This window comes from Protopterus annectens, chromosome 5.part0 (assembly GCF_019279795.1).
Source record: "Protopterus annectens isolate FY-2018-M chromosome 5.part0, PAN1.0, whole genome shotgun sequence".
Classification (NCBI taxonomy): domain Eukaryota; kingdom Metazoa; phylum Chordata; order Ceratodontiformes; family Protopteridae; genus Protopterus; species Protopterus annectens.
In genome coordinates, this window is record NC_056735.1 from 1,599,704,918 (window position 1) to 1,599,727,953 (window position 23,036).

Below are 23,036 nucleotides of genomic sequence, written 5' to 3' on the forward strand. Positions count from 1 at the left end.
ATTTCTTGTAAATGTATTTTTGTTTGTTTCATTCCTTTTTCAGTTGCTCTAACTATTCTCCTGAATGTGAATTTATAAATACTGACTTAGAAAAATGTTCCGCTTTATGCCTCAAAAGTCATATGACATATATTTATATATATATATATATATATATATATATATATATACCCTTGCATGCATCCATGCATTTATCCATGCATCCATCCATCCATTCATAACCCCTTTTTGCCATCTTTACACATGGGGTCAGGGTGTCACTTCAATAGTGACAATCATCTAGAACATATTATCTATTTAAAAAATTCAAATAAATATCCACAATAGGTATATAAAGGTCAGTGGTTTAGACACTGCAGACAGTTAAGACTGTGGAAAACAATCATGGATAAGCTTGTGAAATTTCAAAACGGATATGATTAACACCCTGTGCTTACAGTCTTCATGTATTGTAATCCCTGTATGACTTTAATTACACTGCCCTCTTCTGTGTTATGCATTAGTAGTATCAGTCATAAATCAGCATGAGGACCTGAGAACAGACTGTATTTTCCAGCCTGAACTCCTCCACCTTGCTGCTGGAAGTGATTTACAGGTGCACCACAAGGCAAAATGGGCTAATGTTCAAGCAAAGGAAGGCCAAGGTGACAAGCAGAGCTTGGGGGTAGGTTCTAATCAGAAAGGGGAATTTAGGAACCTATGGACATGTTTTTCTAGGATTCAGTAAGGAAAACTGCCAGGTGTCATGGTACCCCTGAGCTGATCCCTCTGCCCATTGAATGTATAGATTGCTTTGCCATTGTTGTGGCTCAGTGGAGGGAAGTCAGGCATTTCTGTAATGTAGACAAAGTACCCAATGAGTTGGGTTTGTTTAATGGTGGAAGGAGTTTGTATGGAAGAAATATATGTTACATTTATGTTTGGTAGTTGTTTTATAATGTCTTTATAAAAGAGCATTACATAAAGGTTAAGCTCTCTATCCTTTCGAATCCTGCTGAGGCATTAATTCAGTAGAAACTAGATCACTGTTATATTTTATGTACATCTATAAAACAAGAATTATTTGATTCATGATCTCTCAACTTATGACAATGTTCTTTACTTGCAAGGATGTATACTTGCTTTGTATTCCAATCTCTGATTATGTTGTATTGTTCTGATTATTGCCTTTGTTCTGTAATGTCTGGGCTGTGGATGAAGTAGGTCCCTCATGGACCAGCCTACTATCCTGATAAATAAACATAAATACATAAGAAAATAAATAAGTAAGGATTACAAAGTTGGCATATATGGTTATACTGACAAATGATAAGGAGGAAGATGGATTAAAACTCAAGTATAGAGATATAATGGGAATATTACTACAGGGTATGGGTTTTAACATTACTTTACAAGTTATATCATCAAAGTAAGGTTTTACATGGTATGACTGCAGAAAGACTGCAGCAGTGTCGTATAAACTGTGATATAAAGTAAGTAGTTTCATGCTCTTGGCACACCGGCATGAATCTAGATAATGCATCTGTATACTTTTGAATTGTAGTATTTACTATGTCTGATGCCAGGTGCTGGAATGCTGAGGTTAGAGTATATTTATTAAAATGGGAAAATAGGTAGGTTTATGGATTCTTGTTCTAGACCCTGGGCAGTCACTTGTGTCTGTGTATGTAGATTTCTTTATTTGAGACATGTGGAACTTTGTGCTACAAACATTTAATTAAACATGCTACAAGTTCATCTTGTTGCTTTTTGTGCAATTATCCAAATAGTTTAAGACCTTAAATGTGTATTTCTGTCACTCTAAACATTTAGCCAAAAATCAGTTTTTCCTTCTAGATTCTTTGAAAACACTGTTGGATTGTTTTGTACACAATAGCCACCGACATATTTGATTCTTGGATTTCTGATGTCAGAAAGGTCAGAGAGTGAAACCACTATCTTGATTTTTTTTGCATGGCAAATGGATAGCAGGCATCCATTTGCCATACAGAATGTGATCCAAGTTACAGTAAGGAATGAATGATGTCACAATGATGTCAGCAGATCAGCAGGCAGCAGTCATACTGTGGATGACATCAGATCAGTTGAAGAAGGTTTTATTTAAATCTTATTTAATTTTGATATTTAAGTGTGTATTTTATCTAGATATTGTCCTGGCAGAATGCCAGATGAGCTGTTCAGAGTGTGCATAAACTGGATGATAGTTAGGTTAGTAACTACTAAAAAAGACATACATGGGGGGAGGGGGGAAAACGAAACAAAAAGAAAATAAAACATATGCTATGTCCATAATGCCTTTGGTGGAGGAGTAGAAAGTGGATTGTTGCTCAATAGCAATAATATATATAAAATACACGTGGATATGTATGGGTAGTGTTACATGCTTAGCATATTGCTATATTCATCCCTTCCCTCCCTACATCTTCACACATTTTTCCCAATCTTCCACACCCATATATCAGTGTGCATGTTTATATGCAGTGTCACAGAGCACCAGAACATTTTGTGCCAGTACACCTGATCTCTGTGGGGTCAGCTGTGCAAGATGAAGCCGAGAAGAGAGCTGAGGGCTGTGAAAGCAGAGCAGAGGAGTGAAGGACCCTTCCAGATCCTAGTAGGAGAGCAATATAATGATGCTTTTTAACTGATGGGTAATGTCTTACAAAGAGACAATGTTCTGAGAGAGTCATTGATTATATTGAAGCATTTCTGAATCCACTGGACATGGTTTTAGGCAGATTGATAGTTGGTCTTGGTAATGGAGACATATACCAGAGACCTTCAAGAGGCTGTCATGTGGATCCTATACCTTAAGAGATAGAGAACAATATTAGTTTAACCTCTGGGCAAGGAGATGATTGATCTGAGTGTTGGCAAAGGCAGCATATTGCAAAGCAGGTATCAGGCACTCAAAGAAAAAAATATGGTGAGGGAAGTATATTGAATTCTTTGAACTGCTGGTTGTAGATATTTTTAAGAGACAGGTAGAGTTAAAGCAACCTGGGGCACAAATCTTCACATCAGCACTGGTTCCAACTGGGATGTATCAAAATTCTCAATATAATATACTGTGCTTTGAAAATGGGTATTTGGACTTGTTTACATGACAGCAGGTACCTTGGAAAAGAAGCCAGAACAACCTTAACCAAAGCTCTTGTATTTTTATTATCAGATGGGCATGGAAAGGTAGCAGGATCAGAAAAAAAACATAGAATGCAAACAGATACATGCAGGGGTGGTATGGCCATGAGGGGTTAACATTGAAGGAACACAGAGTGAAGACAATTGATGATGGAGAGGTATGGACAACAAACAGGGTATGAGGGATGACACACAAAGAAAGGGAATGCCATGACTGGGAGACAATGTGGGATAAAAAGGGCCTACCTCATGACCTTAGAGTCGAATAGATCCAGAAATCAGTCAAAGGCCACTAAAGGGTGTTGGGGTGGGAAGGCAAAATGTCCATCACTACGCACTCTGGTGAAGTTCCAGGAGGCTGCAGCTACTCCACATAAGTACAACAGATGAACTTGATGAAAGAACAGACAAAAATAAAAAGACAAAACATATACCACATTATTACATACTATTGCAGCAATTTGCATTTCAATTTTACATGACAGACATTGACCTCTTACACATGCCTCATTGGCTCTGAACTGTCCAGATTTTCAAATAATGTACATATTTTTGCCTCATATTTTTACTCTGTCATAAAATTTGTCATTTTCTGGCAAGGCAAATCACCAAAGACTGAAGTGACTAAATAATGACACACATTTGAGTTTCAGATTTCATATCCTTCATAAAATGTATGCTAATGCATAACCTGTTACTCAAGCACCTTTCCAAGTTTATTAATGGTGATATTTCAAATCTATCTCTGTTTGTAGGCCTTTATCTCCCATTAATTTTGCTTTGCCCAGATTTCTTGCATTAAGAGGTTGAGTGGTATTCTTACTGCTGGGAGAGCCTGTCACTTGCCATCAGTAATGCCTCCTAGTTTAAGATGATGCCCTATGATGTACTGCTTCCTGTTGCTCAGATAATGATTTCCTCAGGCTTTATTTCTCTTAATTGTGACTCTCTAAAATCAAGACGTGTGAAACTGACAAGGACAAGTCCATCACAACAGGTGGACTAGCAAAACAGAGCTGGCATACAGATATGAAAGTGTTCCTTGATACCCTGTTCGTAACACATGAGAGAGCCATCTGTCCTGATGATGGCTCGAATGTGGAACCTGACCTGGTTATGACTACCCAGGATAGTCTAGCATACACTTTTACCATTCTACACTGACCCACACACGTGAAGAAGAAATTCAGCAGAACTTATATGCATAATCTGTCCCTGAGGTACAATGAGGCTGCAGCTGTGTCATCTTTTACTACAAGTTATATATGTGTCCACAGGATTTTCAGATAAATGGCATATACCAGTACATCTGCCATGGGTAGGGGAGTGACATATATCTTCCAGCACTGCCACAGGTATGGTATCTTTATTCATTCACAAACCTCTGCAGTACAGAGTCCAACACAACAGACTGGCATATGCCTAAAGTCAACAGGTCACCGGAGGCTGACAGTGGTGGCACTAGACACATGACACAGTCTGATGACATAGTGGAAAACATTGACATAATACTGACTTCATGAACTTTGATTGTACCCCGACTTAGGAACTGGGAACATTATTGTCACAGTGTTAGAAAAGCTAAATATTTAGACACATTTAAAAAAAATGCAAATGGACCACTTGTAGCTTTTCATGCGGTAGCTGAGTTTCTTTGTTGGAATAGTGCATGGTCTAATTATGACTTGTTCATGTATGATGTAACACTGAAGTGCACTTACAGGGACACCTCACCCACCACCATAGGATTAGGAGTATGTCCCACTGAGTTTGGTTTCAGGCAAAAAGCTATATTAATCAACTAACATGAATAGACTCTGCTGGGCACACTGGATAATTAGGATTATGGAAAGCTATGCTTCCTACTAGGTATGCCATTGGGCCAAGATTTTCAACTCTTGCAGTTCTGGTTTGTTTTGGGTGTATCCACATTTGTAACATTAGAGACAATGTGATACAGGTTGCAAAATGTACATCTGGCGGTAAACACGAGAATGAAAATATCTATTGTTATTGACTACAAATGTGAGCATTAATTATTTGGCATTGCTGGTAATGATCACTATGGGATGTTTAAAATAGAAATGACCTGATTAAAGATTGTGCATCAAATGATAAAAAATACCTGCCTCATAAGGTTTTGGATGACAATGCACTGAGGTATACCTGTGCATTTCTTGGGAGGGGAGTTTAGGATAATGCCTTGTTAACTTTATTGAAACTGCAATGATAAATCAATACCGTACTTTCTTTTTGTTTCCAAAATACATTTATGTTGCATTGTATATGTAATAATAAAGTTGCTGCCATGAAACGCTCAGGCTTTGCTGATACCACAGAAATTTCTGTTTAATATTTCTGCATAAAGCCAAATCACAAAAAAAAAATCAGTTTGCTGTGAGACACCTTATGAAATCCATAATCCTGTCAGTAAATTGCTTTGGTCTTTGCCAACTGCCAAAGTAACTATCAAATGTGATAGTTTGACATCTGAAAAATAACTGTTAAACTCCACCTCGTTAAAGCTAAAAAAAATTAAACACATTTATTGTTGCCAAACAATGCATAAATCTCATCTGTATATGTGCATTCATATCCATGCTTGTGTGTGTCTGCGTATATGTGTTTGTGTGAGTGTGGATGAGTGCATATATGTATGTATGTGTGCATGTGTGTGTGTGTGTGTGTGTGTGTGTGTGTGTGTGTGTGTGTGTGTGTGTGTGTGTGTGTGTGTGTGTGTGTGTGTGTGTGTGTGAGTGCATGTGTGTGTACTCGTGTGTGTGTTAACTACTTCATGTTTGCTAAAATACAAGATAGTATGTTACAGATCCAGTCAGATCCATCCATGTCACAATTTTTGATAGATAAACACATTTTAGATATTTCATAACAACACCATGAAAGTGGTGTGTGATATTCTGTTTGATAAAAACAGCAGAAATTGACAGCTTTAGTCAGATATCAAATTCTGAAATGTCATGGCCTGGCAGCTGTTCTAAAAACTGTCAAATAACACTCAGATGTTGGCTATTTAAAGTTATAAGAATGATGTGTAAGTGGCAGTTTCAGTATTGCAAAGCAGTGTGTAATTAATCCCACTTTTTGTTAGTGTGTATGTGTGTGTGTGTGTGTGTGTGTGTGTGTGTGTGTGTGTGTGTGTGTGTGTGTGTGTGTGTGTGTGTGTGTGTGTGTGTTATCCCCCGGATTCACAAAAGCTTGTATGGAGTGCAAGATTGGTGTAGGAGCCCACACAGGCAATATGTCTGCTGTGCGATCCAGGAACAGCCTGCAGGGGCATGCACTAGCGCTCCTCATAGGTTCATAGGTTCATACTAGGCTATCTGCCCTAGGGCATTTATAAGCCTAGCCAGAATGTGTTTGGCTTTCGCCACCCATTTTAAATTAATTTTGCTATGCCCTTTTTCGAGGTTAGTATACTGTGCCTCTGTCTAACAGTGACACAGAAGTGATACCCGGGGGAAACCTATGATCTCCCATCCACTCATCAAGATTCCTCTTGAAGAGAGTCAATGAGGGGCACTGCCTAACCTGGACTGGGATTTTATTCCAGAGTGAAGGGAGCCTCTGGGTTATGAATCTGTCCCTCCAGCATGTCCTATTTATTTCAGTGCTGAGGTTCAAGTCTCTCGAGCGTGTAGCTCGATGGGATTTGGATTTTCTGAGGTGCAGCATGTCCATTAATTCCGGGTTGGACATGGCTTTATACGTCAGGCACAGATCGCCTCTGAGCAGGCGGTATGCCACTGAGTAGAGCTGGAGTTTCTTTAACCGGGCAGCATATGGCATCTGTTTGAGCCCTTTGATCCTCTTGGTGAGGTACTTTTGGGGTCTTTCCAGTTGCTGCAGGTGTCTGGTAAGGTACATCCCAAAAGGGGCATTGTACTCAATTATGGGCCTGATGAGGGATGAGTAAAGAGGCACGATGACCTCCCCTGATCTAGATGTGAATCCCTTCATGATTAGGTGGGCTATATAAAATGTTCTTCTATCCACTTTGGCCACGTGGTTGTCAAATGAGAGATTGCTATCAACTTGGGTCCCCAGGTCCCTAATTACTTCTTCTGTACTTAATGGATTACCACCTATGTGGTAATTTGTGGGCACTTTGTTTTTGCCAAAGGAAATGACTATACACTTTTTGGTGTTTAGCTTGAGGCCATGGCTCTGGCACCAGTTGCCTGTTTCTATGAGGCCTTTTTGGAGGATGCTTGTGTCAGCTGGAGAGTCGATTATGGTGCCCAGTTTGTAGTCATCTGCGAACTTGGTCAGCCACAGTCCTTCCGTGTTGGCCTGTACCTCAGAGAAATATATATCGAACAAGAGAGGTCCCAGGACTGAGCCTTGTGGGATGCCACTTGTAACTGATTTGGAGTCTGACATGGCTCCAGCACTTCTAACCATGTGGGTTCTGTCCTTGAGCCAGTTTGCAACCCATCTAGTGACATAGGGGTTTATATTTAAGCTGGTGAGCTTATCTATAATGCCCGAGTGGGGTATTGTATCGAAGGCTTTTGTGAGGTCCAGGTAGGCTGTGTGGACCACCTTCCCCTCGTCAATGGCCTTGGTGACTGTTTCAAAGAAATCGACCAGGTTTAAGAGGCAGGATCTGCCCTTAATAAAGCCGAACTGGGTAGGAACCAGTGTCTGTAGGTCCCCATATCTTTATTTATGAGGTCCATGATGATCCTTTCCATAGCTTTGCAGACCAAGCTTGTCGGGCTTATGGGGTGATAGTTTCCAGGATCCATTGAGGCACCACCTTTGTGGAGAGGGACCACTGTTGCTGTACGCCACTCTTTGGGTACATATCCTGTAGTAAGGCTGAGATTGAACAGTAGTTTTATGTTTGGGTTTTAGCTCTTCTTGGAGTTCATGTAGGACGCAGCCCGGGACACCGTCTGGTCCCATTGATGCTGTGTTTTTTGCTTTGGAGAGGGCGGCTCTTACCTGAGCATCTGAGATGTCAGGGGGGGGGGGGCAGCACTCTGCTGGGATAGATATTTGCCCTTTTGGTGGGGAGGGGGGGGGGATTTTGTGCTGAACCTGTCAGCTAGGATGCTGGCAATGTCTGTGGGTTCGGTGTATTTTTTGTCATTTTGGACTAATTCTGAGCATATCTGGGAATTCCCACCCAGGTTCCTAATATAACTAAAGAATGCCTAGTGATTATCCTTAGTGCAATATTTCTCTCGAAGCTGGCCTTAGACGATTTTATGAGTGCCTGTAGTTTTTTGCTAATACTGATCAGAGATGCCTTCCCTTTTTGGGATTTTGCTCTATCATGTAGTAGCTTCCTCCTTCTATTGTATAGTTTGTTTATGGCTGGGGTCCACCAGACAGGATGTCTGCCTTTGGAGGATTGGGTCTTGGTTTTATTTGGGATTGCAAGATCCATGCATTCCTGAAGGTGTTCATAGAATGCATTTATAAAGGATTCTGCAGTCTGGGCCGTATTTTCCACAGGCCCGGGGGCCTGCATGGACTAAGCCCTGATATGCAAATCACCCCTTTTGCAGGTGAAACCATGCAAATGAGGTGATTTTGCAATCCAAGAAGCTTGCAACAGTCCGTGCACGACTAGTGCTATCTGCAGAAATGTACTCAGTTAGTAACTGAGTACATTCCTGCAAAATCCAAAACAGAGCTATGACAGCTCCAAATAAAGGCTGCATATCATTGAGGAAGCATGCTGTTTAAGCATAGGGCAGTGGCGTGCAAACAGGATCAGGGAGAAAATAAGAAAATAAACCTAAAATAAGCATTCTAACTAAAATCAGTATTCTGCCATGCAAGTCAATGGCAGACAGAAGACAATCTGGCCAGTGAGTAGTGGTTGTTAAGGGGGGAGGCTCAGTGTGAGATATGTAACTATGCATTAGCAGGCAATGCTATGCAAATGAGGGGAATGATTGTGAATCCCAGTTTTCCCCAGCATGTGAGGCAGGTCCCAACAGTGTAAGAGTATGAGTAGCTGAGTGCAAGTCTAGGAGGTAGGTGACATCATGGGGGGTGTGTGTCAGGCATCCTGTAAGTGGATTGGAGGCCTGTGGCTTGGGTTTGCTCCTAGCTTAGCACAGCTAGGTTAGGGTGTGTGTCTAAATCTGCCTAGCAATCTTTACAAAGTGTAAGTGGGTGTGCGTGCGGCGCACCAGTTTTTACAGGAAGAACAAAGAAGTTAAACCAGGAAATAACAGCAGTGTGCACATATGAGCACTCTGTTTGCATGGTGCTCACACGGGCTTAAACAGGGAGGCAATAGGAAGGGAAATCAGCAGTAGGAAGGTAATCAAGGAGAACTAGCTTAGCTAGCAGGTGAAATGTATCAGAATCAGCCAATTACACAGGCAGCGGCCCAGCCCAGCACAGCACTATAAACTATGCAAACACCTTACCCCCTTGTTTTTTCCCAAAAACTCTGCACCACCGGTATATACGAATGGGGAAATTTTACAAAATGAAAGCAAGAGAAGAAATGTTAGGGTCTGCTTTTGCTATCATAAACCAGCATGTGTAAGAGGCTGAGGGTGGTGAGGATGTCACTGCTGATGAACAATTCACAGTGAGGAGGAGGAGAAGAGTGTACAGACCCAGGGGCTACATGAGATGGAGATAGTGGCGTGCTATAGGGTGGACAGGGACCTCCTACAGCATATCGTTGAGCTGTGCCGGCCACACCTCAGACACAGAACCAAGAGAGGGGAACCCGTCCCAGTGGAAACCAAGGTATGTGTAGGCTTAAGAATACTAGCCACAGATACCTTCCAAAGGCCAACTGAGGATATCATGGGGATCTCACAGGCATCAGCAACCAGGGTACTCCACCAGTTCCTGGATGGCATGTCAGCACATATATTTCCTCAACACCTGTGAGGTGTTAGCTAGCAATATGCATCTCTTCCAACAAATAGCAGAATACCCTGAAGTAGTGGGTGCTATAGACTGCACGTACATACACATAAAAGCACCACCCAATGAGGAGGGCAGGGTCTACATAAACTGCAAGGGCTTCCCCTCCATCAACTGCCAGGTCATGTGCGATGCCCAGGGCATTATAATGAATGTTTGTGCTTGAAGCCCTGGGAGCTATCACAAATCCCACATCTGGCATCTGATGCAGCTGTACCAGAGATTTGCCAGTGGGGATATCCCATGAGGCCACCTAGTGGGGGATGCTGGGTATGCACTGGAGCCGTGGCTGATGACACCCATCAGAAATGCACACAAACCCGAACAAGAGCTCCATAATGAGGCACACACACAAACAAGAATCCTAACAGAGCATGTGTTTGAGATGCTCAAGTCACGGTTCCAGTGCCTGGACACATCTGGTGGAGACTTGCAGTACTCTCCAACTACATGTACCCATATTTTCATGGTATGTGCCATGCTACACAACATGATCCTGCAGAAGCAGCTGCAGCAGGAACAGCACAGGGCAGGGCCACACAGCCCCCCCTCCCCACACACACACACACATCATTGCCAAGGCCAGTACAGGTACAGAGTGACTTGGAGGAGGAACAACTTGTGCCTGCACCTGTAGGCAGAAGGAGGCTGCACAGTATGCCTTGGCTTTGGCAAAGAGGCAATGCATAGCACACACACTGACACAGTAGGAACCCAGGGAATGGAAACTCTCTCTGACTCGCATATACAGTAACAGGGATGCCAGCAATGACACTACCTGTGCTTTATCATGTATAGGGAGTGTACTATGTGCATCTGACATAGACAGCCCACCAGCACCATCCTCAATACTGGCACAGCCACAAGATAAGTCACCCTTCCTATCAATCAATGAATGCAGTAGTATGGTCTGCTAGTTGTATCAATCGTATGGATGTGAACATGTAAGGAAGGGAATTGTGTGGCTGAATGGGATGGCAGCAGATAGTGGACAGCTATATGGGCAGCATGAAACAATAAGAAATACTGGTGTCAACAAGGTAGGCAGTAACAGACAAGATAAAAAAAAACACTGGAGAACATGTGCTGGCCCAAATGTGTATCCATAGGGCACACACATGCATGTCGTGGAGGTTCACATACCCAACAACAGTCTCACCCAGCCAGCAGGACAGGTGTAGATGAACACAAAGAAAGGCTGTGCTAAGGTCCTCATGGTATGGCAATGGAGATCAACCCCATTCCAGAACTACACTGAGTATAACAGGTCAGGAAGTGGGATGACTGTCATGAAGGGTAGGAAGTCTGAAATGGCAATGTAGGTCAATAAAACCTATAAACTGTACTACACTGATATGCCTGTAGTCTGCATGATAGGTCAGAATACAGATTTAAAAGGAAGTCAACAGACTACCAGAAATACCAGTGTGGTCAAAGCAAATGCCACAGTTGGCAGGTGTGCCCCCCCAAACCCTGTGTAGTATAGCAGTAGCATCTATGTGTGGGCATCACATCAACAGGGCACAGAGTACCTGAGCTGCCCCAATTATAATGATGGAATGTTGCATGTGTACAATATGCAGATATCTGAGTGTCAGGTTTTTGTGTGGAAGCCAACAGAGTACCTGTGTAGGACATGTCCACAGTTGTAATGTGTGGCCCCACCAACCCTATGTAGAAATGTATTACCATCCATGTGTGGGAGTAATAACAGTGAGCACCAAGTACCTGCGCTGGTCAAATCAGCAAGATGGATAGTCGCATGTCTACAATAGGCAGAGCTTTGTGTTTTAGGTAGTTCTGAGTGGCATACTGTGTGAAAGTGTTCATGGATGGTGTGCCCTGGTGTCCAATGGTCAGTACTGTTGATGAGTGGGCCAGGTCCACACAACTGCAGTCCCAAACAGACTGGTATCCCAGCAAGACATGTTGCAGTAGTAGACCATATGATTTGTACAGCTGTCACAACTGTCACCATCTGGAAGATGGACATAGCATGAGTGTTGGCCCAGATGTACACACAGTGCACAGGTGGAAGTACTGTAGAGAGAGACTGTTTAAAATTTCACAGTGAAATGGAGACACCCTCTGTTTGTACATACAGGTTCACAGCACATCAGTTAGTTGTGTAGTATGGGGAACTAAGATGTACTGTGGGCAAACACTGGCAGACCACAAAAAGCAGAAGCATAATGTATGTAGAAGCTGTTGGTGTCCACCCACTAGCGACCAGCAGGGGAAAGGGCCACGTATACCTGTGAGATAGTTGCAAGTAGCTACCCTAGCACACATGCAGTCAGTCTGGCCCAACATCAGCTTCAGGTAGCACACAGGCCACCTCCCTGCTGCTGTGAATGAGTACAATATGATCCCCACATTACTATGTGAATACTCACAGAATGCAGCATACTGAAGAGGTGTCCCATGCAGGTGTGTCCATAGCTGTAAGATGCACCCTGCCAGCATCCACACCAATGGATAGATAAGGGCAGAAACAATTGCCATCACCACCCTGCACACCTATCCTGTCAACCCAGAGGAAGACATTTTTTTGCAGCCTGGGTCTGTACAACTGACAGAATGCACTGGCCAGCTACAGATAGCCTGCATCAGTACCCAATGCCCCACTGTCCTATGTCATAGGTCTGAGTCATGCCTGTACCACCACTGTATGTTACTCCATGGACTCCCACATAATGACAAAACACAGTCCATAGAACACAAATGCAAGGACATGTTGACAAATCCCAGTAGAATGTCCAGCATGTTCCAATGCATGAACTGTGGACCAACCTTAACATACTGTTGGGTTGGAGTGGCAACTATAGGCATACCTATCAGATATTGTGTGCATAATGGTAGGAAGAGGACAGATTAACAGGGGGGGTAGCATTGCCACCATGGAGTGTATGAAGGGTGAAATCCTGATGTGTGCAAATACTTATAATGGCTGCAAACACTGGAATGGGTGGCCACAAACCTGCTTGCAAACCAAATTGTGAAGGGTTAATGAACAGAATAATGAGTCCTTCCTCTGGATAACCTCAATGAGTCTGAATACCTGGGAGGTATGACCACAGCGCGATATGGCCATCCTGTCATGGTGATAATTGTACAGGCATGGGACAGACAGCCACAACAGCACCGAGGTGCTGGACCATATACACAGACCCATCAGCAAGTGTCTGCAGTTTCCACACCAGAATAACATGAGTGTGCAAGAATATGTAGGTTGCACACCACATTACTTGACAAAGCTGCATTCAACTTGTAATCCCCAGGAACCTACTGCCAGCAAAGATGTGTACCTGTCAGTAGTTGATGACATAACACATCAGAGGGTAAAACACCACATATCACTGAGTATCCCTGCCAACACCAAAACCATGTAGCAGAAGAACCACAGACACAATTAGCAACAATCTCACTAGCCTTTGCCCAGTGCCGACCCACATTGTCAACCAATCTACAGATATCCTGCAGAAGCAGGTTACTAGCTGTAGGTGTAGAGCACAAATACCTGCACTGGAGTACAGCCTACCTGGAATGGAGTCACACATGCAATACAGACACTCATACTGGGCATGTTCACACACTTAGAGAAGTGAAGGCCATGTCAGAAAACAAATTACAGAAGGGTCATACTGGGCATGCTCACACACTTAAAGAAATGAAGGCCATGTCTGGAAACAACTGTGGACTATACACAGCAGTCAGTCACAGATGTCTGTGCAAACACTCCACATTACACATCAGTCAAGCTCTGCATACACAACTGATGAGAATATACACATATATCCAAGGACAGCACACTATAACAGCTCAGACATACACATAATAGATTTCGGAAGAGAGTGACAGATAGTGACAGACAGCTTCCCTCTCATGAGGCCTGTCCCACACAGCACACTCCCATTTTGCAAAAACATATGATGTGCAAATGTCCATCACTGTACACAATTGCCCCTGGTAGCCTTCCAGTCAGTACATCTTTCATTGCCTTTCTTTGACAAGCCTGCTAATGTCATTCCCTGTGAAATACACCTTTGGTGAAAGAGTATCCCAATAATCTCCATGGTGCATTCTGTAACTGCGTTATGCTCTAATGTGCTGTAGTAGTTAGGTAGGTGTTCTAATCCAATTTGTGACAACTGTGAGTCTGTGCTTATGTATAGGGGCCAATGCTTTTGTGGACAGTCAGTACACCTACAAGCCGGCTGATGTAATTCCCTGTGAAATACACATTTGGGGATGGAATACCGCATTAATCTCCGTGGTGCATTCTGTAACTGTGCAATGCTCTAATGTGCTGTAGTAGTTAGGTAAGGGTGCGAATCCCATTCATGGAAACTGCAACTCTGTGTGTCTGTGCATACATGTAGGGCCCAATGCTTTTGTGGACAGTCAGCACACCTGTCATTGCCCTTCTTTGACAAGCCTGCTGATGTCAATCCATGTGAAATACACCTTTGGCGAAATATAATCCCAGTAATCTATGTGGTGTGTGCTGTATCTGCATAATGCTGTAGTGTGCTAAACTAGTTAGGTTGGGGTTCTATCCTCTGACATGGTAGGTGTGTGTAACATGCAACCTGTGTGGAGGTGGTTGTGACTGTGTAACACCTGGATACATTAAGGAGCTGGTTTTGCAATTTTCCTATATGGTGGCCATATTATATGTCATAATTTCCACCTTACAAGGATGACAGATGTCAATCAGCAGAGATGTTGGGGTGCCAATCCACACCCCTACATGTGATACAAGGCCTGGTGAACAAAGTAAGCAGCCTTAGTATTACACAGAGTACACTATGAACTTGTGTCTCATACACAAACACATTTGCCTAGACAGCTACCGCTATGTTGGTAGTACCCAGCATACTGTTCACAGATAGCAAGCATGGTGTGATTGCAGTGGGCTACAGAGGGCATGGCACACTGTCCATCAGTACAATAGGCACATAACTGAAGACAGTGCACCTTCACTGTGTTCCCCAATGGATGCCTACAACATCTGTGGTGCCATCACACGTGGTCCACAAAGGACTGTCCATGAGCACGCCCTGCCACAACAGGTCAGGAGTGGCACATGTGATGATAACAATCTGTGTACATAACATGGGCATGGCAATCCAGGTACACTTCCACATGTTGCTGTACATGAATGTGGGATGTGTGCACATCCCACACACCATCCATGCAATGGACTATAGAACACATACATGGTAAACATTGCACAGCACTGGCCACATACAATTCTAACCCAGGTGACTGGATGTTGAATACAATACCCACCTGTGTGGGACATTCCGACACTACACACCTGATCCATACTGCAGACCATTGTCATGTGCCCTGATTCCATGGTATACCCCTCATCTATCCTTGTACAGACTTCTGGCACAGCCAACTGCTAAACACCTGTGAAGCAATGCACACATGCACGTCAGTACTAGCAGCCTGTGTCCCTGTGTGTGGTGTATAATGCTTCCAGCCACATTCCCACCTGGCACAACTCCCATTGGCATACTGAAGCATCCTGACTGATGTCAGTCACCTTCACATGCCCTTTGCCCATAGTTCAGCACAATAGCTCTTGTGCATGTGATACCTGTGCAGTACTGTATTGTAGTAAAATAACTAGGTAGGGAGTGTATTCCAGATCTTGGCAAGTGCGGCAATGTGTATGAGTCCCTTAGAGAGTGTAGCTGTGTTGCCGCTGACACCGGTCAATGTGGACAGGCACTTGTGCTGCACGTACTGTATCTGTAAAATATCACTGTTGCAGATGTCACTCACCAGCACATATATTTTTGGACAGCTCACCAACATGTAAGCTATGTGGTGCATGCAATAACTGTATGCACATGTGATAGTAATGCATTGTCAGGCAGGGGTTTGAATCCCTATACTGGTATGTGTGTCACACAAACTTGCTTCAATTTTACTCTCCCACACCTTCCCTGACATATTTTGTCTCTGTCTGTCCCTCCCACACCCTCCCTGGTGGATGTGGATATGTACACCTGCTCTGCTTAGGCAGCAGCTAGTGTTTTGTAAGTGTTGGTCATGATCAGCTGATGGCCTCTGCACCAATTGCAGTCCTCTCTAGCTGATTGAATGTGACACAGCTGTGGTAACATTCCCAGAACATCATGTTGGTGTTAGGCCCTTGAAAATCACTGTGTGTGGAATCTAGGTCTGGTGTTTGGCAAACATCATCACAGATGGGTTTGGGATTTACCTCCAACAACATACACTGTGAAAAACGACCAACAGACAGTAGGGGGTGTGCCAGACATGACTACAGAATGTAAGTGTTGCTGTTCTTAATTTAGAGTAATGTCAGTTTAACAGGGTGTGTGTAGTTATGACTAGTCTGCCTGTTTTAGGATCTGTCATGACAGTGTGATGTTTGTGAGGAATCCCCCATCTGTAGGGTCAACTGGAGACTGGTTAGTGTGTTGAACCTTTTGTTCCTTGTGTTACTCACAGAACACCTATCTGAGAATGGCAGAAACATAGTGTGAAGATTGCAGTCAGTACATGGTGACAGCCATGAGAGCTACTGACTTCATATCCTAGATTGGCCATACGTCACAAAACACAGTGGTATGACAGCATATGTCTGAGGTTACCACAGTACCATGTCAATATTGTGCCAGTGTTCATAGCACTACTCACACATCTGTCACCCTTTGTACATATGTCATGCAGGATATGTGCATGTGTTCTCCTTGCTCTGCAACTGTGCTAAATTTGGTGTCTTGTGGTAATGGGAATATCTGTGCATGCTGTTATAAGTAATCCTGACTGCTGCTGACTATTACTGGCACTTATCTGTTGTAGAATGGTAACACCATAACCCATATGGGAATGCTGATGTCAGTCAACCCACCTGTCCCACCTCAGCTGGCCATGGCTCCAGGCACAAGCGGGTATGGGTCCCAGACTGGGACCTCCATCTCCATTATCCATGCATGACCTTTGGGTGGAACTGCTGCAGGTGATGGTGCTTGACTTGGAGTACAGGAACCTGTCACCCACCATCAGGTCCAGTCCATGGTATGTAGGGAGGTCGGCAAAGAGTTTCAAGGCCACCTATGCTAGCTTGATGGCCACATGGTGCACTCAGAGGGTGAGTCTGAACCTCCTACCCAGTCCCCAGTGCAGCCACCTTTGGGGCTGTGAAGGTGCAGCGGTGACTGCCCATGGGTGGGACCACAGTCCCACTGTTTGCATTTGGGGACTCAAGGGCTTGCAACTTTAAAACACCCCTCCCTGTCCAAGGTGCCCGCCCACATGTTTCATATACTGCCCCTGTATGCTGTCTTGTCTGTCTTGTCTGTCATCCTACCCAACCTATCCTCCCCAGGCATACCTACTCTCCTTTCCCAACATCCCACTCCCACCTTCAAACATGGGCAATCTCATCCCACACATAGCTGTCCATTTGGCACACATGTCCACTGGGCATATGTAATGTGGTCTAGCTGGCATCACAACATATTATTGTTGCCTCACCCCTCTCTCAAGGGTTTCAGTGTCCAAACCTACCTCCAACTTCACTGCATATGCACAGCTGTTGCTGTAGAATAATATGGGCAGCTATGGACCTTCCCTACACCCTTCCTGTGCATCCCTAGCTATTTTCCCTACTGTATTTCCCTCTTTGTGCCCCTTTTTCACCACTGTCCTATCAACCTTTTTTCTTTTCTTTAAAGGAAATTAGCACAGGGATAAGAAATAAGATGGAGTAAGCACTTTTAAGCGTTCGTAAGTGGCTTTGCATTGATTTGCAAGACAGTAAGCACTGCATACACAAAGTAAGCAATTTTGAGGCTAACCTTGTGTAACCGGATTTTACTGGCAAGTAGCATTACTTACTGTGGCGCAAACTCACTTACAACTTCTTAAAAGTGCCTTAATCATCCTGTATCCAACCGCCCTTGTTCTGCCCAGCAACAACATAAACAGCCTCTGCAAGGCTCAAACCCACAACCCTGCACACCATAGTCAATGTGATTTACCAGTAAGCCATCGCAAGTATACACAACACTGATGTTTTCACCAACATAGCATCCAGCAATAAAATTCATCAGTATGAGAAATGTATTGATATATGTAGATGTATGTGTGTGTGTCCATACATGTATAACTAAATAGATATATACATCTCCCTCTCTATATTACATATGTATATATATATATATATATATATATATATATATATATATATATATATATATATATATATATATATGGTTCCCCGTCAGAAGAACCCAGAATCTCGAGTTTTCAGTAACTCAAAATTGTGAAGGGAAGCATTTAAAATTAAAAAACAGAAATATACTTATGTGTATGCAGGGAGCTAGGTCCCCCTGCATTCTTCCTGGTTGCATGTGTGACTTGTGTGACCAGACTTCAGCAGAGGAGTGGAAATTCTCCTGTTGTGCGCTTATGCATATAGAGCAGAACAGGAGATTTCCTTTTCCTCGCTGAAGTGAGATCTTTGAGATGGTATATTTAAGTATGGGGGTGTGGGGGGTGCAGGGGGGGGCTTGTCCCCCTGCAAAAAGCTTAGAAAACTGTTTCTTTTTTGTTATTGTTCTCCATGCACAATTTTAAGTTACTGAAAACTCAAGATTCTGTGCTCGAGCTTATGAATTTCGAGCTTTCAGTAATTCGATCTTGTGAAAGGGAACTATATATATATATATATATATATATATATATATATATATATATATATATATATATAATCTATATATATATATATATATATATATATATATATACATATATATATATATATATATATATATATATATATATATGTATATATACACACATACATACACATTTCTATAAATATCTACATATAGGCATATACATACTGCATACATCCAACACCCACATGCCTAGTCCCATAATTTCATACCCATAGTTCCTTCACCCTACCCCCATGCTCTTCCTCCACAGCAGTCCTCCGTTCTACAGGTTCCAGCTGAATCTAACCACACCACTACACATTGTCCACTCCTTGCTTCTCAGAACACATCATATAAGTTGTCTCGACCCATGGATCTTCAGGCTTCCTGAACATTTAGTACCCTTCTTTGCTTACCTTTGAGGCATGGTATGTTACTCAGAAGACTCTTTTTAGCAGAATTTTTGGGGTCAACCCGCCAGGGACAAACATGCATTTGTTTCAAGATTAGACTTGGCAGGTTGACAATGTTTATCCCACAGGTAGTATCCTGGCAGTAGTCTGGGAAGCAGTGCTGTGCTATGCTTAGCGGTGCTTATTATTATATTTGTATGTTATTTACCTTTTGGCATTGATTTCCCCTTCATTACATATTATATATGTATCTTGTATGCTTGAATCATGTGTACGTACACTGTATGGGGTCCTGGGAACTTCTACACTTCATTACAATAACACCTCACATCTGAACTTACTGCAGTACTCCAGTTCACATGTGCATGTTATGTAGTCAGTTATGGCACATATGACTGTATACTGATGCTTTTCACAGGTTTAGTTTGATTATACTATGGTGAGGACATGTTTACTACTACCTCATGCTTCTGTACTGCTGTGATGGCTTGGTGGATAGCTACTGGAACTTGTGGTGTATAGGGTCATGGGTTCATAATCTGCATGGCTGTTTATTTTGTTGCTGGGCTTATGAAGGCCCATTGGATACAGAGTGATTAAGGCACTTTAAAGCAGTTGTAAGGCCAAAAGCCTGCTTACTAGTACGTACATATGCTTACTATTGTTTATTTGTGCTTACACCTGCTTACTAGTGCCTTATTCAGTCTGACACTGATACTTCACATGTGCGTTTCTTGTGGTACTCCATTATATATATATATATATATATATATATATATATATATATATATATATATATATATGTGCTATTTAGTGGGGTTTGCAACAAAACTATTGGTTATAACGTGCTTTGCCATATAAAATAGACGGTGCTACACTTGGACTCGAACCGGGAATGCCTACTCATTGGGCAGATGCTTTGCCCACTAAACTATTGCTGTTCTGCTTCATTTGCATATTTCTACCATAATGTCATACCCATGGTTCCTTCCCCCAGCCCCCGAGCTCCACGTACACGGCATCCATCCATTCTCCAGTTGCTAGCCCAGCCAAACCACACCTCCACAAATTGCCCTCGCTGCACGTCTCGGTACTCCTCAAGTATACTGTCTCGACCCAAGCTTTTGCAGGCTCTTCATCAGTTTAGTCCATGTACGTACGAGTCTTGCTGTGATGGTACTCTGATACTGGTGCAGATATTGATGTTACTCACAATTTGTGATTTATCCCACCAGGGACGGACCTGTTGTTGTGTCAAGATTAGACTTAGCTGGTCTACACTGTTTCTCCCACTGGTAGCATCCTGCCAAGGGTTTGAAAAGCAGCGGTTTGCTCAAACACCTGGCCAGCCTCATCTCTTGGTTCCATGGAACCAACTCCCCAGGAGTGATATGTGCATGAAGCATGCCCACATACCCCCATGGCATGCACCGTTTTTTATTATTCTCTTCAGTATTATGCAAGACTACTGTTCTCACAGTATGACTGGACAGGCACTGTTCTTTGATACACATAGACTGCCCGAAATACGGTGATTGAGCAATGTACATGTTTGCTGGTATTAATCTACATACTTGCATACATTTCCTATACTGTTGAATGACTGTGCTGGATGATATGTTTGTAATAACAGTGACTGTATGTGTATCTACCATGGCTTAGTGGTAACTCACTTGTGTGCAGGGTTGGGGGGTTGCAACCTGGGAGTGCAGATTATTTTGTTACTGGACATGATGACATCTGTTGGCTACAGAGTGACTAAGGCACTGTTGAGCAATTGTAAGTGAGTATGCACTGGTTTGCATGAGGGTCAGCATTGCTGACATCCAGTTACTGTGTCTTCCACTGCTTCTACATTGCTTAACCAGTGTGGGCATTGCTTACTGCTGCCCAAACAGGCTTAAGCTGGCTTACTCCTGCGCTACTTTATGTATTTATTTTACATTTGTTGACCAGGACAATCCAAATGGATGCTTGTCCATTTTCAGCGGTGGCCCGGGGAGTAGAGCTCCACAGTAAACCACAGCTACTCTTTACAAGTAATACAGAGGTGTTCACATTCATAGAGAGTAACAGACTTAACATAGCTATGTAACATATTCTTAATGCTTAGTTTAAGTTAACATGTCGGTATTATACATGCTTAGGTCAGGTTTACATGTCAGGTATGACTGTTGACAAAGGTCAGTTTAAGGTGAAGTTAGATTTCAGTTTAACAGTTCTGGATAGGTTACACTCAGGTATTCGGGTTAGGTTTAGTTATTCCATACCTGGATAGGTTACACTCAGGTATTCGGGTTAGGTTTAGTTATTCCATACCTGGATAGGTTGTATTCGGGTTAGGTTTAGTTATTCCATACCTGGATAGGTTACACTCAGGTATTCGGGTTAGGTTTAGTTATTCCATACCTGGATAGGTTACACTCAGGTATTCGGGTTAGGTTTAGTTATGCCATACCTGGATAGGTTACACTCAGGTATTCGGGTTAGGTTTAGTCATTCCATACCTGTGTGGTAGAGTAGAAGAGAATAGTGAAAGAGTAGGTGGGTAGGTAGAGGAGGAGACATTGTAACTGTATAGTAGGGGAGACATTGTAACTGTATAGTAGGCTGTTGGAATAAGTGGTAGGGGAGCAATAGGGAAGGTTCAAAGGATGTTGGGATTTGTATGCAACGCAGGACATGAGGTGTCAGTTTCACTAGTTGATGTAGGGGTATAGAGTGTAAGGTGGGTGGAGGACTTAGCCAGGTGGTGAGCATGTGCTGATACAAGTGTGCTTGAGGTGTTCCTTCAAGTGTTATTTACATGTGTCCTTTGGGGCAGCTGAGGTAATACATGTGGGTAGGGAGTTCCAGATTCTGACAATATAGTTGGGGAAGATGGTGTCACCTACTTGTAACTTTAAACATTAAGAGAAATGAAAAAGGGGCTGATAGGTAAGTGGTGTTAAAGGGGCACAAAGAGGGAAAGATAGTAGGGGAAATAGCCAGGGATGAGCAGGAAGGCTGAAGGGAAGGTCCATATCTGGCCATTTCTTCTACAGCAACAGCTGTGCATATACACTGAATTTGGAGGTAGATTTGGACACTCACACCCCTGGGTGGGGGTGAGGATAACAATAATAAGGTGTGATGCCAATTAGATCGGCTTACATGCCTACAGTGGGGTGTTACAACCATGTGTTCTTTGGTGTTATTTAGTGTGTTTTGCAACAACACAACTGGTTATACCGTACTTTGCCATGTAAAATAGACTGTGCTGCATTGGGACTCGTACCGGGAATGGCTGCTTGTTAGGCAACAGCTCTGCCTAATTCACACTATTGCTTACATTCACGAGGTGGTCCGATTAGAACCGGTCCAGCCAAAACCTGCATGCATAGACCCATAATTTCATACCCATAGTTTCCCCCCTCCCCTCCTCTACAGCACTCATCCTTACTCTGGGTGCAGGTTGGGTCTAACCACACCACTACACACTGTCCATTCTCCACTTCTTGGGACCCATCTCGTATGTTGTCTCGACCCATGGATCATTAGGCTTTCCCAACCTTGAAGTCTGAGTACATGCGTGCCCTGCCTTGATAAGTCATTGTACGAATGGGACTCCAATCACCCAGTAATTTTTGGGTTGTCCTGCAAGGGCCGTTCCTGTCTGTGTTTCTAGATTAGACTTAGTGGGTCCACAGTGTTTCCTCCACTGGTTGTATCCTGCCTGTGGTTTGGGGAGCAGTGGATTGTTTACTTTGTTTGTGTGTTTGTTTGTATGTTTCCCCTGTTTGGCTGGGGGGGTAATGATACATGTTACACATATGCTGGTTGGGCCCCTCTCTCCCATTGGCGG